The sequence below is a fragment of the Chiloscyllium plagiosum genome, unplaced genomic scaffold, assembly GCF_037043375.1.
Source record: "Chiloscyllium plagiosum isolate Xiang-an unplaced genomic scaffold, Cpla_swu_hap1 HiC_scaffold_1, whole genome shotgun sequence".
Lineage (NCBI taxonomy): Eukaryota > Metazoa > Chordata > Chondrichthyes > Orectolobiformes > Hemiscylliidae > Chiloscyllium > Chiloscyllium plagiosum.
Window position 1 is genome coordinate 40292343 of NW_028270139.1, and position 16742 is coordinate 40309084.

At 43.1% G+C, this 16742-nt stretch overlaps 1 protein-coding gene across 6 annotated transcripts in view; it reads left to right on the top strand.

The window, feature by feature from the left end:
- The window catches only part of shroom3 (shroom family member 3), a 432635-nt gene that overhangs the window by 355761 nt on the left and 60132 nt on the right, over positions 1-16742 (top strand). The window contains exon 1 of one of the 6 annotated variants that reach the window (XM_087986063.1): positions 2152-2276. The exons of the other annotated variants lie outside the window; for them this stretch is intronic. The gene's annotated coding sequence lies outside the window, so the exon portion shown is untranslated. Of the gene's footprint in view, positions 1-2151; positions 2277-16742 lie in introns of those variants that run through there. 6 annotated transcript variants of the gene reach the window in all.

Here is a 16742-nt window from a genome sequence, read left to right on the forward strand (position 1 = left end):
ATTAATTGCAATCATATGTATATGTATTTATAATGAGGTTGCAGTGTATCACTTTGAAACAATTCACAGCGTCTCTCTAAAATAGGGCTTCATGGCATCCTACTTGTTAAATTTGCATATTTGTGGATATAGTGAAAATTGTCACAATGTTCACAGATTCTGGTGTTACCATTTAGCCTCCTAAGTTACCACATTCTTGAAACAAGCCTAAGCATAATCTTGGTGCAAAATAGTTTAGAGACCAGAGATAAATCCTACTGATTGGAACTGTCTCTTGAAAACCCTCTATTTCACCTCCTCACACTCATTCTTTCAGCCCTACCTTTTAAATTAAAGTTTGGGCATTTGTATTTCCTATACCCCTGTGAAGTGCCTCCTGACATTTTTCTGCAATGTTCATGGATTAAGTGCAAATTGCTGTTGTTACTGTTATGGGCTCAGGAGCTGTGCATTTTGTGTGTGTTTGTGGATAGGGGACCTCATTTCATTGTGTAGTTACAAGCTGTACACTCACTGGCTTAGCTATCTTTTCCTGACTGCAATTCCATAGGTGACACTTCTCTCAGGTTTTTGAGTGTGCTTCATTCTGAGAATAGTATAAGTATTCCCCTCCCCACAAACATAAGTAATGTCATTGACTGGTCACAGTAGATTTTACATCAAGTCCACCAGCTGGTATTTAGGTGATTAATCCTCACACACATTCTTCACCATTGATGGAATCTCAGGTATTTGCAATCACTGCCTTCACTCATTGCTTTCTTGAGGGCTCGTTAAAACAATAAATAAAACACTAAAAATAGATGCACTGTGAAGCGTTTTAGGTTGTTAATCATTGGTGACTGTAGTATTTTGTGACAAATTATTCAACCTTTTGAATGATGTGTTAAAAAAATTCTTTAAAACTCAAATCAACCTTGGAAGAATTTAACCTGTAATATCTGAACACTCTTTGAAGTCTCACTAAATGCATGACCTACTCCAAATGAGCTTTTGAAGCTTTACTAAGGTATAATTTTTATAATTCATGTTACTGTGAAGTCCTGTCATTTTAAAATAGTTTGAAGGTTGAAACAATGTTTTTAGGCCCTTAGACCAATGTAACAAGAATTAAAAAGGCAATGAATAATTCAACAAAATAAACCAAGTGTTACAGAATGTTTGTCACTAACTTCAGAACAGATTGTTTAGAAATTGTTCCCTATTTTCCTTTTTTGCTCCTGTTATTAAACTTCAGGTGGATCCAACAGCAGTATCAGCTTGTATTTTCACATAGAGTATTGTCTTTGTGAGAGATGGATGCCAAGAAAGCAATGAAGTATTTTAGCTAGGGTTATGTTCCAGGTGATATTTGAAGGAAAAACAAGTACACAGCAAGATTTTCTTTCAAGAAGAAAATGCCAAAGGATGTACATTGATTGCAAGATCAGAGAACAGGGAACCAGCAAAAATCTAGAATAAAGGACTGTCGAGAGATGCAGGCAGGGACATCTGACTGGAGAAGATTCTGCAAAAGGAGCAAATCAGAACTGTGGATTTGAAAGCAAGGTCAGTTTCTAGTTGTCCATTCTGATCTGTGTGAAATTAGCCAGCAGAATAGTCTTCGTGATCTTTCTCCCCACCACCACTGAGCAGAGGCTACCATTGCCTTTCTAGTGACCTGTAGGAGAAGGGAACTCTGTGAAGTGGGTGGGGGAGGGGTTTTTGGGGGGAAATGTGCATGTCTGTATTGTTCAATACTATTCGTTGATGCTCCTAACATTCTGCACCATATCGTTTCCATCGGATTGCTCTATTTATTGCTGACTGTGCTGAAAATGCCTCTCACTTTACTTATTGAGTGAGTATCCTAGCTGCTGGCTCTATTTTCTGTTGTGTGATGATTTTGCTTAATTTCTTCACTCATTGAAAGCATGATCACAGCCTCCTGTTTGACTAGTTGCTGCTCATCAAACAATGGCAGTTCAACAATGCACTTCGATACTTGACCTTTGAACTTGAATCTTTTTCTCTTGCAATTTTCTGTTTCTAATATATTCAGCCTTAACAATGCTGTGGAATGCTGCTTCTCTGCAAATCTTTGCATCCTATTTGTTTTGACAGGGACGCATGCCCAGACAAGGGCAAGGCTGAGCTCATAGTTTCTCTCTCTCTCAGTCCAGTGTTCAGTGCCTCTGATCTATGTTGGAGGAAAACAGCATGGCAAGGAAGAGTTAGACTGTGACTGAAAGAAAAAGAGGTGAAGGAGAAGCTTGTGGGTTGGTTCACACAAATAAGTAAGTTCAGCTTCAGCTGAAAGGCAGCAGTCTGTAATTGTTTTGATGTATATGTTTTGTTTATCAGCCACGTTGACTCTCTTAAGACACAAAATTCTTAGAAACATGGAAAGGTGCAGGAAGACCGGAAAGCTGATTTACTTGATTGAAAATGCAGCACCCTAAGAGATAATGTGGGTTGAAAAGAAACTTAATGTCCTGTTCACCTTTACATAAAAGGTTTAAAAAAAAGTCAGATTCTAATTCAAATTTTTATTGTATTCCAGCCCACATCTGTGAGTGAAGTGTGTGGGAAATAATCACATTTTTCGATATGCAAGGATGTTCAATGACAATCTAAAAAATATTACTAGCAATTTAAGAAAAGCTTGTTATGTGTTCAAGTTTAATTTTGTAGTTTGGGTTTTTCCTCACTCTGAAGCCAGTTTTTAGGTAGGTAGATTATTTATTGTGATATACTTTGTATAGTTTGTTAATTTGCTGTTATATACTCTTGCATTCTTGTTGTAAGAGTCTTGTGTGCCTGAGTGAGTTAACTTGAGTCAGGTTTGGATTTCTTGCCTCTTGCTTTGAAATGAGTTCCTCATTTGATGTAACTGAGCAGAGGAGAGTCAGCTTCTGCTGAATGAAATAGAACATTAGTGAATGTGTTTTTAGTGCTATTCCAACAAGAGCCTTCAATAGATTGATTTGGGGTAATAATAGTAATTGTTCTGATTAGCCTTATTTCTATCAGTGTTCCTCACCCTGACCCCATTTCTGGAGTTCTGTACAGCATGGGAAGCATACTATTGTGGAAACATGAATGAACAAAAATAAATGCATGCAAGGTTGTGATATAAACTAATTTAATCACCTTCAGTTGTGGGATATATTCTTCCTTCATTTCGCTTTAAGCAGTGATATCCTGGAATTCATTGCCCTTGAAGGGGAATTATAAAAAAAAAGTTAAAGGCTTCCTTCTTTCTCATAAAAATATGACCACTGTAATTAAGCAGAAATTCACAGAAATAGCTCTTTTACATTCAACCACAATTCCCTGTATCTAAATCAACAACAACTTCTATTTATGCAGTGCATTTGACATATTAAATGCCCCAAGGCACCTCACCTGGAACATTTATAAAACAAAGTACATAGCCAAGCTACATAAGAAAATATGCAGTCAGGTGACTAAATTGTTGGTCAAAGAAGTCTATTTTAATGAGCCTCTTAAAGGAAGGAAAGGGTTTCGAGAGGCAGAGGCATGAAGGGAGGGTATTGTAGAGCAACAGAAGGTACAACCTTGAATCATGAAATAATTAAAATCAGGAATACTCAAGACCAAAACAAAAGCTCTGCAGGTATCTGAGTTGTGGGACTGGAGAAGAAGATAGAAGCGTAGAGGGTTCTAGTCATGGAGAGATTTGAAAAGAAGTGTGAGGATTTTAAAATCCAAACATTGTTTGACCAGGCCACTACACAAGTCTGAGAGGGTAGGGGTGTTGGGGAATATGACTTGGTGTAAGTTAATACTTGGACAGTGGGTGAACTCTGTTTTACAGGGGATAGTATGTGGGACACCAGTCATAAATGGTTAGATTGTAAATGGAGTAGGCATGAATGAGGGTTGTAGCAGCAGTAACCAGCTGAGACAAGAACAGAGTTGGGGGATAATATACTGACAGAGATGACCGGTGTTCGAGATGGAATGAAATTGAGGTCAGAAGCTCCGCCCTAGGCCAAATGTGACTCCCAGGTTACAAACATCTTGACGTAATCCCAGACTGTTGCCAAGGAGTGGGGTGGATTTTGGAACATAATAAGCAAGTGCCATTTTGGTCCTTCAAAGCATAGAAGTTTCTGGAAATCTGGTGGACTCCAGCTTTTAGTCTGACAGGAGTGCATCTGAATAACTACAAATTTGGAGGAGTTCCAACTTTGATCTGAGGATTCTTCATTAGCCTAGTAGACATAGAACCTGCATTTAACCTTCCAAGATCATCTGTGTGTAAAGAACTGTTTGTAACTGGGTTAGATTGGCACTGTTAATTCCAGGGACTAGATTTTACAGCTTCAGTACTAGGTGTTTTTTGAAAGTGGGGGGCCAGGCCATCTCCTTCCTGCCTATCTCTATCCTGTTCCCTGTAATATGGGGGGGAAATTGGGTAAGGTGTCTATTAGACAGGCTGTAACATTGTAGTCCCATTAGGACTTCCTGTCCACTGAGATGCAGAGGCCAAAGCTCAGCTTGTTTGGGGTCAGCCCTGTCGTGTTCACAATGCAGGGGATGGTGCTGATGGTTGGTGGCGTAATCTGTCGCACCAGCTGACCACTTCAGCTGGCGAATTTGTCCAGAGGATGTGGCTTCATTCACTGGCACCACTCTGTGCCAAGTAACATGAATTAGATCAGACAGTGGCAGTCACTTAGCAGTATTTATGCTGAGAAATTCTCTCTCTCTCTCTGCAGATTTTAGAGCTGAAATCTCTAAACCTGGCCTCAAATCTGAGAAAAACAAAGTTCTTCCTTTGTTTTCTCCTGAAAGGACTAGCTGCTATTTATAGAATGAATGTGTTGATTTGAACATGTTTCCAAGACAAAGTGAAGCCACTGTTTGGCCAACACTGTTGTGCTTTTTTCTCACAGCTAATTCTGGTCCATAGGATGATGTATGAGCAGATCTCAAAGGCAGTGGCTTCAGTTTTACACAGTTCTTCTTAGCATTAAAAAAGTAATAAATAATTACTGTAATAAATAAAGGCAAGTTTAAAATAAAAGCAATTCTGTTGGGCCAAGGGCTTGATGCCAAATGAGACTATTGAAACAGATGCACTTGAACTATTAAATGGTTAAGAAGTACAAGCATTGATTTCACACAACCTTTTCATTGCTGCATTCCATTTCAATTCCACACTAACCAGTATCTTTAGTTTTGTCACTTTAGCCCTTTAGCTAAGATTCAAAGTGCATTTTATTACCAGGCGGGAGGTTGAGGCATGTGAACTATGAAAGCTATGCCACAAACTTGCCTAGCTTCATGAATCCATTATCAAACCATCAATCCATATTTATTGATAAAAGTCCTTAATAGTTCTTTGTTTTGGCAAAATCTGAAGGGTATTTAATAGCATTTGGCAGTCTTATCTCTACTGTACCTGTATAAACAGATGTGCCTTCCAATATATGTAAGCTCTTAGCAGTCTGTTACAGCGTAATATGCAGTTTGTGTAAGATTGTGATCCATTTTAAGTTTAACGTGTTCTTAGATATGTAGTTGGTGCATATTATTATACACTTGTCAGGTTGAACATTACTAAATCAAAAGTGATGTAGTCTCTTCACTGTGGCGTTAAAGATATTCCAGCAGGCAGTTTTTAAGAATTCCACTTGTGGGAACATGGGAATGGGAGTAGGCCGTTTAGCCCATTCTGCTGTCCAATTAGACCATGACTAATCTGAATCCTTGTTACTTGCCTTTTTGTCGTAATCACTTCATACTGCATCCTAACATTTAATTCTTTAACCTTTCAATTGACTCAACGTGGATTTCCCTAAGCCTTGCTGAGAAAACTAGTTGAGCTCAGTTTTAATGTTATGCTTCCTTGTTCTGGGTTCTCTCACTAAAAGAAATAGTTTCTCTGTGTCTAGCCTGTTCAGTTATTTTTAAAAAAAGGACACAAAGTGTATGTCATTTATCTTCATAATTTAACTCTTTAAACCCAAGACCGATCCAAGTAAATCTGTGAAGTACTGTCTCCAAGGTCAATATACCTTAGAGTCATAGAGACATACAGCATGGAAACAGACCCTTCAGTCTAGTGCCTCTATGTTAATCAGATATCCTAAATAAATCTAATCCCATTTGCCAGCTTTTGGTCCATATCCCTCTAAACCCCTCCTATTCATATACCCATCCAGCCTCCACCATTTCCACTGGCAGCTCATTCCATACACTTACCTCCCTCTGCATGAAAAAGTCACCCCTTAGGTTCCTTTTAAATCTTTCCTCTCTCCCCCTAAACCTATGCCCTTTAGTTTTGGACTCTCTCACCCTGGGAAAAGACCTTGTCTTTTTACCCTATCCATGCTTCTCATGATTTTATAAACCTCTATCAGGGCACCCCTCAGGCACCAATGCTCCAGGCAAAACAGCCCCAGCCTGTTCAGCCTTTCACTACAGTTCAAATCCTCCAACCCTGGCAACATCCTTGTCAATCTTTTCTGATCCCTATCAAGTTTCACAACATCCTTCCTATACCAGGGAGGCTAGAATTGCACGCAGTATTCTAAAAATGGCCTAACCAATGTCCTGTACAGCCACAGTATGACCTCCCAACTCCTATACTCCATGTCCTGAGACTCCACTTTCAAGGAACTATGCACCTCCCTCCAAGGTCTGTTTGTTCAGCAACACACCCCAGGGCCTTACCTCTTCCTGAAGCTTCTACCCAAAGTGCATGCAGTATCCTAACTGTGCAAAAAAAAAAGCATACTTTGCTCATTTTATATTTTCACCCCTTTGAAATAAAGGTGATGCCATTAGCCTTTTTCATTACTTTGGGTATAGTTACACTTTTATGTTCAATAATTTGTTTACCTGGACATACAAATGGCTTTGCTTCTCCACAGCTCCTCGTTGTTCACTGTTCAAAAGATATATTGTTTTAAGTTCAATTCATTAGTATGTACTCTAAAAAGCTGAGGCCCCAGTACAGATCTCTTTGCAAGCTCTCCTTATTACATCCTGGCATTCAGAGAACTAACTCCTGCACTCCCTCCAACCTTGCAATCAATCATCAACCCATGTCATACTATTTATTAGCTTCAGTTTCTTGCATTTGTATTTTTGAAGATTTGCTCAAAAGAGTCTCTTGCATGAGCTTATGAATTAGGAACAACATTTTTGCCATTCAGCCCCTCAAGCCTGCTCTGCCATTCAATAAATTCACGCTCATCTGTTTATATTTAGAATCCCAAATTCCCATTTACCCTCATAAACATTCAGTTACCCCAATCCACCATCCTCTGAGGCAGAGCATCCAAAATCATGCAACACTGAGAGAGAAAGAAATTCTCCTTATGACTGTCCTAAAAAGATGACTCTTAATGTTAAAACCATAATCCCTTTCCCTTTTACAAAACCTTGCTGGACTCTTCCTGGTTCTGATGAGCCTTTGGAAAATCTTGATAGACAATTTTCATAGATGCTCATCTATCCAAGATGGGAGTGACCTTCTTTTCAAAAGATTTGTATACATTAGTTAGACAAAATCCACCCTTCACAAATCTAAGGTGACCTAATTTGATCAGCTGTTTAAGTGTTCAGTCTGTTTCTAATTATAGCTTATGCAGTGTGTTGCAGGTCCTCGTTTGTTGACGTCCATTATAATAGACTGAATACTCAGCCATTGTGTTGCTTTCAGATTGCATAATGGAGTAATTACACTTCAGTTTTTTTTTGTTCATTTAAGGTGAATGGAAACCTTGATTCTATTTGAATAGAAGCGAGAGGGGTCATGTGGGGGCAGGTGTTGCACCTCGTGGTTGTTACCGGGTGTGGTAAAGACATTGGTCGGGAGTGTAGAGTTGACAAGTACGTCATGGAACACCTGCCCCAACACTTCCCCTCTCCCCTCCATCAAGATCCTAAACAACCCTTCCATATCCAGCAGAGGTTCACCTGCACGTCATCCAACCCGATCTATTGTATTCATTGCTCCAAATGTGGTCTCCTCTATATCAGGGAGACCAAACGCAGACTCGGGGGCCAGTTTGCAGAGCATCTGCACTCATCAACCAATTTGACCTTCCAGTTGCCACCCATTTTAATAAGGAGGAGAAAGTGAGGTCTGCAGATGCTGGAGATCAAAGTTGAAACTTTATTGCTGGAACAGCACAGCAGGTCAGGCAGCATCCCGGGAACAGGAGATTCGACGTTTCGGGCACAGGCCCTTCTTCAGGAATGAGCAGAGAGTGTTCAGCAGGAGAAGATAAAAGGTAGGGAGGAGGGACTTGGAGGAGGGGTGTTGGAAATGTGATAGGTGGAAAGAGGTCAAGGTGAGGGTGATAGGTCGGAGTAGGATGGAGGCGGAGAGGTCAAGAAGAAGACTGCAGGTCAGGAAGGCGGTGCCGGGCTGGAGGGATTCGGCTGAGACAAGGTGGGGGGAGGGGGGATGAAGAAACTGGTGAAGTCCAAGTTCATCCCCTGTGGTTGGAGGGTTCCCAGTCGGAAGATAAGACGCTCCTCCTCCGACCGTCGCGTTGTTGTGGTTTGGCGGTGGATGAGTCCAATGACCTGCATATCCTCGGTGGAGTGGGAAGGGGAGTTGAAATGCTGTGCTACAGGGTGGTTGGGTTGGTTCGTCCGGGTGGCCCAGAGGTGCTCTCTGAATCGCTCCGCAAGTAGGCGGCCTGTCTCCCCAATATAGAGGAGGCCACACCGGCTGCAGTGGATGCAGTAGATGATGTGGGTGGAGGTGCAGGTGAATCTGTGGCGGATATGGAAGTTTCCTTTGGGGCCTTGGAGAGAAGTGAGGGGGGGCCATCATCTCCCAGACCATCCATAACCTCATCACCTCAGGGGACCTCCCATCCACCGCCTCCAACCTCATAGTCCCACAACCCCGCACCGCCCGTTTCTACCTCCTGCCCAAAATCCACAAAACCTGACTGCCCCGGACGACCCATCGTCTCAGCCTGCTCCTGCCCAACCGAACTCATCTCGGCATACCTCGACACGGTCCTGTCCCCATTAGTCCAAGAACTCCCCACCTACGTTCGTGACACCACCCACGCCCTCCACCTCCTCCAGGATTTCCGCTTCCCCGGTCCCCAACGCCTCATCTTCACCATGGACATCCAGTCCCTGTACACCTCCATCCCCCATCACGAAGGACTCAAAGCACTCCGCTTCTTCCTTTCCCGCCGTACCACCCAGTACCCTTCCACCGACACCCTCCTTCGACTGACCGATCTGGTCCTCACCCTGAACAACTTTTCTTTCCAATCCTCCCACTTTCTCCAAACAAAAGGAGTAGCCATGGGCACCCGCATGGGCCCCAGCTATGCCTGCCTCTTCGTAGGGTATGTGGAACAATCCATCTTCCGCAACTACACTGGCCCCACCCCCCATCTTTTCCTCCGCTACATCGATGACTGTATCGCCGCTACCTCGTGCTCCCACGAGGAGGTTGAACAGTTCATCCACTACACTAACACCTTCCACCCCGACCTCAAATTCACCTGGACAGTCTCGGACTCCTCCCTCCCCTTCCTAGACCTTTCTGTTTCTATCTCAGGCGACCGAATCAACACGGACATCTACTACAAACCAACCGACTCCCATAGCTACCTGGACTACACCTCCTCCCATCCTGCCCCCTGTAAAAACGCCATCCCATTCTCCCAATTCCTTCGTCTCCGCCGCATCTGCTCCCAGGAGGACCAGTTCAAAATACGTACAACACAGATGGCCTCCTTCTTCAAGGACCGCAATTTCCCCCCGACGTGGTCGACGGTGCCCTCCACCGCATCTCCTCCACTTCCCGCTCCTCCGCCCTTGAGCCCCGCCCCTCCAACCGCCACCAGGACAGAACCCCACTGGTCCTCACCTACCACCCCACCAATCTCCATGTACAGCGCATCATCCGCCGTCACTTCCGCTACCTCCAAACAGACCCCAGCACCAAGGATATATTTCCCTCCCTTCCCCTATCAGCTTTCCGTAGAGACCACTCCCTCCGCGACTCCCTTGTCAGATCCACACCCCCCACCGACCCAACCTCCACTCCTGGCACCTTCCCTTGCAACCGCAGGAGGTGCAACACTTGCGCCCACACCTCCCCCCTCACTTCTCTCCAAGGCCCCAAAGGAAACTTCCATATCCGCCACAGATTCACCTGCACCTCCACCCACATCATCTACTGCATCCGCTGCAGCCGGTGTGGCCTCCTCTATATTGGGGAGACAGGCCGCCTACTTGCGGAGCGATTCAGAGAGCACCTCTGGGCCACCCGGACGAACCAACCCAACCACCCTGTAGCACAGCATTTCAACTCCCCCTCCCACTCCACCGAGGATATGCAGGTCATTGGACTCATCCACCGCCAAACCACAACAACGCGACGGTCGGAGGAGGAGCGTCTTATCTTCCGACTGGGAACCCTCCAACCGCAGGGGATGAACTTGGACTTCACCAGTTTCTTCATCCCCCCTCCCCCCACCTTGTCTCAGCCGAATCCCTCCAGCCCGGCACCGCCTTCCTGACCTGCAGTCTTCTTCTTGACCTCTCCGCCTCCATCCTACTCCGACCTATCACCCTCACCTTGACCTCTTTCCACCTATCACATTTCCAATGCCCCTCCTCCAAGTCCCTCCTCCCTACCTTTTATCTTCTCCTGCTGAACACTCTCTGCTCATTCCTGAAGAAGGGCCTGTGCCCGAAACGTCGAATCTCCTGTTCCCTGGATGCTGCCTGACCTGCTGTGCTGTTCCAGCAATAAAGTTTCAACCCATTTTAATAACCCCTTCCATTCCCCTGGCTGCATATCCATCCTTGGCTTTCTCCACTGTCAGAGTGACGAAGGGTTTCAGCTTGAAATATTGACTTTTCTGTTCCTCGGATGCTGTCTGATCTGCTGTGCTTTTCCAGCTTCACATCTATTGACTCTGGGTTCCAGCATCTGCAGTTCTTACTGTCTCCTGGTCCCATTTGCCTCCCTTTAGGCCTATATTACTCTAAGCCTTTCCTTACTCATATCCCTATCCAAACCTCTTTTAAATGTTGTAACTGTACCTGCATCTACCACTTCCTCTGGCAGTTCGTTCCATATATGCACCATACACTGTGGAAAAAGTTGTCTCTCAGGTCCCTTTTAAATCTTACCCATCTCACCTTAAACCTATGCCCTCTAATTTTGGATTCCCATTCCCTAGGGAAAAGACCTTTGCCATTAACCTTATCTATGCCTGTCCTCTATAAGGTCACTCCTCAACTCCAGGTGAAAAGTCCCAGCTTATCCAGCCTCTCATTGTAATTCAAACCATCCAGTCCCAGCAGCATTCTTGTCAATCTTTTCTGTACCGTTTCCAATTTAATAATATCCTTCATATAGCAGGGCAATCAGAACTGTGCACAGTGCAGCAGAAGAGCCCTCACCAATGTCCTGTACAGCCACAACATTATGCCCCAACTCCTGTACTCAATGCACTGACCACCTTGTCTACCTGTGACTTCACTTTCAAGGAACTATTTACTGAACTCCTAGGTCTCTTTGTTCAACAAAATTCCCTGGAACCCTACCATTAGCTGTGTAAGTTTTGCCCTGGTTTCTCTAAATGTATCAAAATTAAACTCCATCTGCCACTCTTTGACCCATTGACCCAGTTGAGCAAGATCCATTGAGCTCTTAGATAACCTCTTCACTGTCCACTATACTACCAATATTGGTGTCATCAGTAAAGTTACTAACCATGTGTCATATTCTCATCCAAATCAATCATATAAATGACAAACAAAGAAGGCCCAGCCCCAAACCCTGTAGAACACCACTGGTCACAGGCTTCCAGTCCGGCAAAAATCCTCTGCCACCACCCTTTCTCTCCTACCATCAAGCCAATTTGTTACCCAGTTGGCTAGGTGTCCCTGGATCTCATGTGATCCAACTGTATTGGAATCTTTGAACTAATGGTCCCTGGCCCTGACCTGCCACGATTTTTTATGGTGGAATGGACAAGGCTAATTTAACTGCGTACAATGTTAGTTCTCTTACATGAGAAATTATGTAATTGTATTGGAGACAGTTCAGAGAAGATGTACCAGGTTAGTTCCAGATGTGAAAGGCTTCTTTTATGAGGAGAGATTGGGCAGGCTAGGCTATACTCTGACACTTTAGAAAGATGACAGCAGATCTGATTAAAGTATATAAGATGCGAATGGGCATTGACAAACTGGATAGAAATGAAGTGGAGCTTTCCCTTTTTAGTGCAATCTAGAAAAAGAGACGATACATTTAGGTTAAGGAGTGACAGATTAAAAACAAATAATTAATTCTATCAAAAGATGGTAGACCTTCGGGCACTGAACAAATTTTGATGGCAGGGTGGCATCATGGCTCAGTGGTTAGCAGTGCTGGCATACAGTGCTAGGGACCCGGGTTCAATTCTAGCCTCGGGTGCCTGTCTGTGTGGAGTTTGCACATTCTCCCAGTGTCTGCGTGGGTTTCCTCCGAGTGCTCCGGTTTCCTCCCACAATCCAAAGATGTGCAGGTCAGGTGAATTGGCCATGCTAAATTGCCCCAAGTGTTCAGTGATATTTAAGGTGTTCAAAATTTGTGAAAAGATTTGTAGCTCGGGTGCTCGTTGCTGTGGTTCTGTTCTATTTAAGGTAGGTACATCAGGGGTAAATAGGGTAGGGGAATATGTCTGGGTGGGTTTTTCTTCGGAGGGTCAGTGCAGACTTGTTGGGCCGAAGGGCCTGTTTCCACACTGTAGGGTTTCTATTCTATTCTAAATTTAAGGAGAAGTTAGACTTTTAATTAGAATTGGATTAAAGAGTTATGGTGATCAGGTGGGAGAGTGGAGTTGAGACCGAGATTAAATCAACCATGATTAGATTTAGATTAGATTAGATTCCCTACAGTGCGGAAACGGGCCCTTCCATACCAACCCTCCGAAGAGTAACCCATCCAGGCCCATTTCCCTCTGACTAATGCATCCAACACTATGGGCAATTTAGCATGGCCAATTCACCTAATCTGCACATCTTTGGACTGTGGGAGGAAACCGGAGCACCTGGAGGAAACCCATGCAGACATGGGGAGAACGTGCAAACTCCACGGAGACAGTGGCCCGAGGCTGGAATTGAACCTGGAACCCTGGTGCTGTGAGGCAGCAGTATTAACGTCTGAGCCGCCGTGCCACCCCAATTGGCAGAGCAGGCTTAAAGAGCTGAATTGCAATCCCCTTCTCATTCTAATGTCCTTCCCCCATCCACCTGCCATTGCCCCAATTGTAACCCTGTCGTGGGCAATTATGGGAATCCTGTCTGCATCTAATTAACACCATCCGAGAGACCAGTTCTACCATGAGAGCCTGTCACTGTGGGGATTGCCCCTTTGAGACAGAAGGTCTTGGATTTCAGGACCTGATTATGAAATATGGGCTGATACCCCCTTGTGGAAAATGGTGAATTTAGGTGAGACACTTTTTAAACTGAGGCCTTCCGTCTGGCTGCACAAGTGGATGATGTAGTATAATGAGAACCGATATGATAATGAGATGGTGATGCAAACTAGGTTGTAACCATGACATCAGTAATGTGGAAGAGACTGTGAAGAAAGGATGGAATAATCTGGATTAGTGAGAGATGTACCTACAAAGAACAGTATTGGGTGTAGTACTGTAAATAAGAGTTTGCAGAGTGTACTAGAGTCAGACGACCTATACCATCACCATACAATTTATTTGATCATGGATCACAATTCAGTTTAGTAAACTTGTTATGTGCATGTTGGTCACTGTGTTTGCCCACGTGATGGTGATTGTACTCCAGAAGTAATGAATAAACTGTGAAATACGTGGTTGTAAGAAGTGACAGATAAGTTCGCATTCTTTCTCTTTCTTAGGTTGTTCTTCGTTTATATAGCCATTGTGTGCCTTGTTCACTCCCAAATTCATTATAACATAGGTTATATGCACTGAAATACTGTTGATGCTGGAAATCTGAAACAAGCACAGAAAATGCTGGAGAAACTCAGCAGGTGTGACAGCATCTTTGCCCAATGAAACAGTTATAATTTCAAGTCTGACTGAAATTCTGCAGAATCATACTGGGCAAAGAAATGGCATTTGGAGTACAATATGGGAAAGCGTGAGCTTGGTAGGAAGAATAGAGGCTTGGACTATTTTTTAAATAGCGAGTAAATTCACAAGTCTGAAGTGCAAAGAGTTTGGGAGTTCTAGTCCAGGATTCTGTCAAGGTAAATTTGCAGGTTGAGTCAGTAGTTAGGAAGGCAAATGAAGTGATGGCATTTATTTGGAGAGGAATATAAAAGCAGGGATGTACTTCTGAGGCTCTGTAAGGCTCTGGTCAGACCACATTTGGATTATTGTATGCGGTTTTGGGCCCCAAATCTCAGGAAGGATGTACTAGCCCTGGAGTGTGTTCAGAGGAAGTTCACAAGAATGGTCCCAGGAATGAAAAGTTTAACATATGAGGAATGTTTGAGGCCTCTGGGTTTATACTCGATGGGGTTTAGAAGGATGAGGGTGGATCTAATTGAAACATCCAGAATACTGAATGGCCTAGACCGAGTAGATGTTGGGAAGTTGTTTCCATTGGTAGGAGACCAGAACCCAAGGGCATTTCCTTAGAGTAAAGGGAAGATATTTTAGAATGGAGAGAAGGAAAAACTTCTTCAGCCAGAGAGTGGTGAATTTATGGAATTCATTGCCACAGAAGGCTGTGGGGGATAGTTCATTGAGTATATTTAAGACTGAGATAAATAGGTTCTTGAGTATCAAGGGTTACAGGGAGAAAGCAGGACAATGGAGTTGAGAGACTTATCAGCCATGATTGAATGGTGGAACAGATTCCAATGAGCTGAATGGCCTAATTTCTGCTCCTGTGTCTTATGGATTCAGAACATTAACTCTGTTTCTGTCTCCACGCGTGCTGCCAGACCTACTGAGTTTCTCCAGCATTCTCTGGGTTTGTTTCAGAGTCGACATAGCTCTGATCATGTTTTTTTTATTGATGCCTCAGTACAAATGATTACAGTGTTGGTCAACATTCATCTAGAGAAAGGTGTTTTGCTTGTGATGGACTAAATGACAACACCCTTGTTAAGTGTAGTCTACAGGTGAATTTCAGGAAGTGAAGTAAAGGAAATGCATATATGCATTGGGGTCAATACCAATTATATGGGCTGTTGTTGGCAAGGGTCTTGGCAATGGTAGTACCATTAAAGGTCAAGAGGACAGTGGTCTTGGGTGTAGTCTCAAAGGAATGATCATTTCTTGGCATTGATATTGTGTGGCTCTTGATGTTGTCCTAGTGGAAAGCCACTTTGATATTGAAACTAGTTGTTCCTCCCACTCTACAGTCCTCGTGTCCAGGGCTGAAAATGTTCTGTAATGAGATCTGCAGCTGTGGTTATTGTAACACGCAAAAAGAGTATTTGAGTTTGGGCATGTGTGTGTCACTCTCACTCACACTCTCTCTCTCTCTCTCTCTCTCTCTCTCTCACTCTCACTCTCTGATGGCCTTTTCCATAACCATGCCATTTGGAAGGAAGTAAATTTATTGTGCTAGATTTTTCCGGTTTTCTATGAATAGTTTTTTTTTATTATCAGTTGGATTCTATTGTCATGGCATCATGGAACAACTAGCTCGTGAAGGACTACAGTATTTGGCCTCTGATCACACCTGATCCTGTTACATCCACTACATTCAGGAGCTTGATGGTTATCCACAGCTTTTGCCTGATCCTAATATGCCTTGTAAAAACAGAGTTAGCTCTGACACAAATGTCAATAGCTGTGTTAACTAGATATCAGTATTTTTCTGTGAACAACATTCCCTGATGAGCTAACAAAGAATTTGAAACTGGGAAGCTTTTCTCCAGGAAGCAGAAGTAATTTTACCTTTTCTTGTATAATGGACTGGCTGAAACCTTAGTTCAGCATAACTTTAATAATCACCTTGGTGTCTTCTTCTTCCTCATTGTACATAATCAATAAGGCGCTAGCTAATGCATATATTTTAGATTCATTCTGATTCCATTCTTTTGATCTGACTGCAACATTATTGCAATTACGTTATCCCAGTTGAACAATATTTTGCATGCCAAGTATTTGTGTTAAATAGATGTTTGTTCCACTGCAGAATATAGTAGTTTTTAAAATTGCAATCAACAAGACAGTAGCTGGGATGTCTCATGCAGTATTTTTAAGGTTGACTGGACTTCTAAAGAGATATTTCGACTGCAAAGCTGCATTCTTTCAATTTCCCTTCTAACCCCTCACTGCATTACTTCATCATGATGCTTTCTCACTCCCAGAACAGGACATACCAGCAGCATCTCAAGTCAGTTTAGCTGCATGTACAAAATCATTACTTTGCAGCACAAATTCAGGCCATCTAATTTTGTATATAAGGAGGAACTAAGTAAAAGTTCACTAATTAAGAAAAAAATTGCCGATTTTTTTTATAGTCTCTGCAAATATCATGTCCTGATTGTAATTTAAAGCCGATGAGTGATCAAAGATCAGAAAGCCTCAGGTTGCATTTATATTGTGCTACAGAGAGCACGAGATAGTGAGATTTCTCCACTTCCTTCTCACTTCTGTTGTACACAATAATACGGTTTTAGAAGGAATGTTTTACAGCAAAAACGCAAGCAGGCTTTTGTCTTGTTTTAAATCAGAAGAAAAGACGATGTGTGCTCACAGAACACCCTGTATTGTAAACTCACTCTCGTGAAA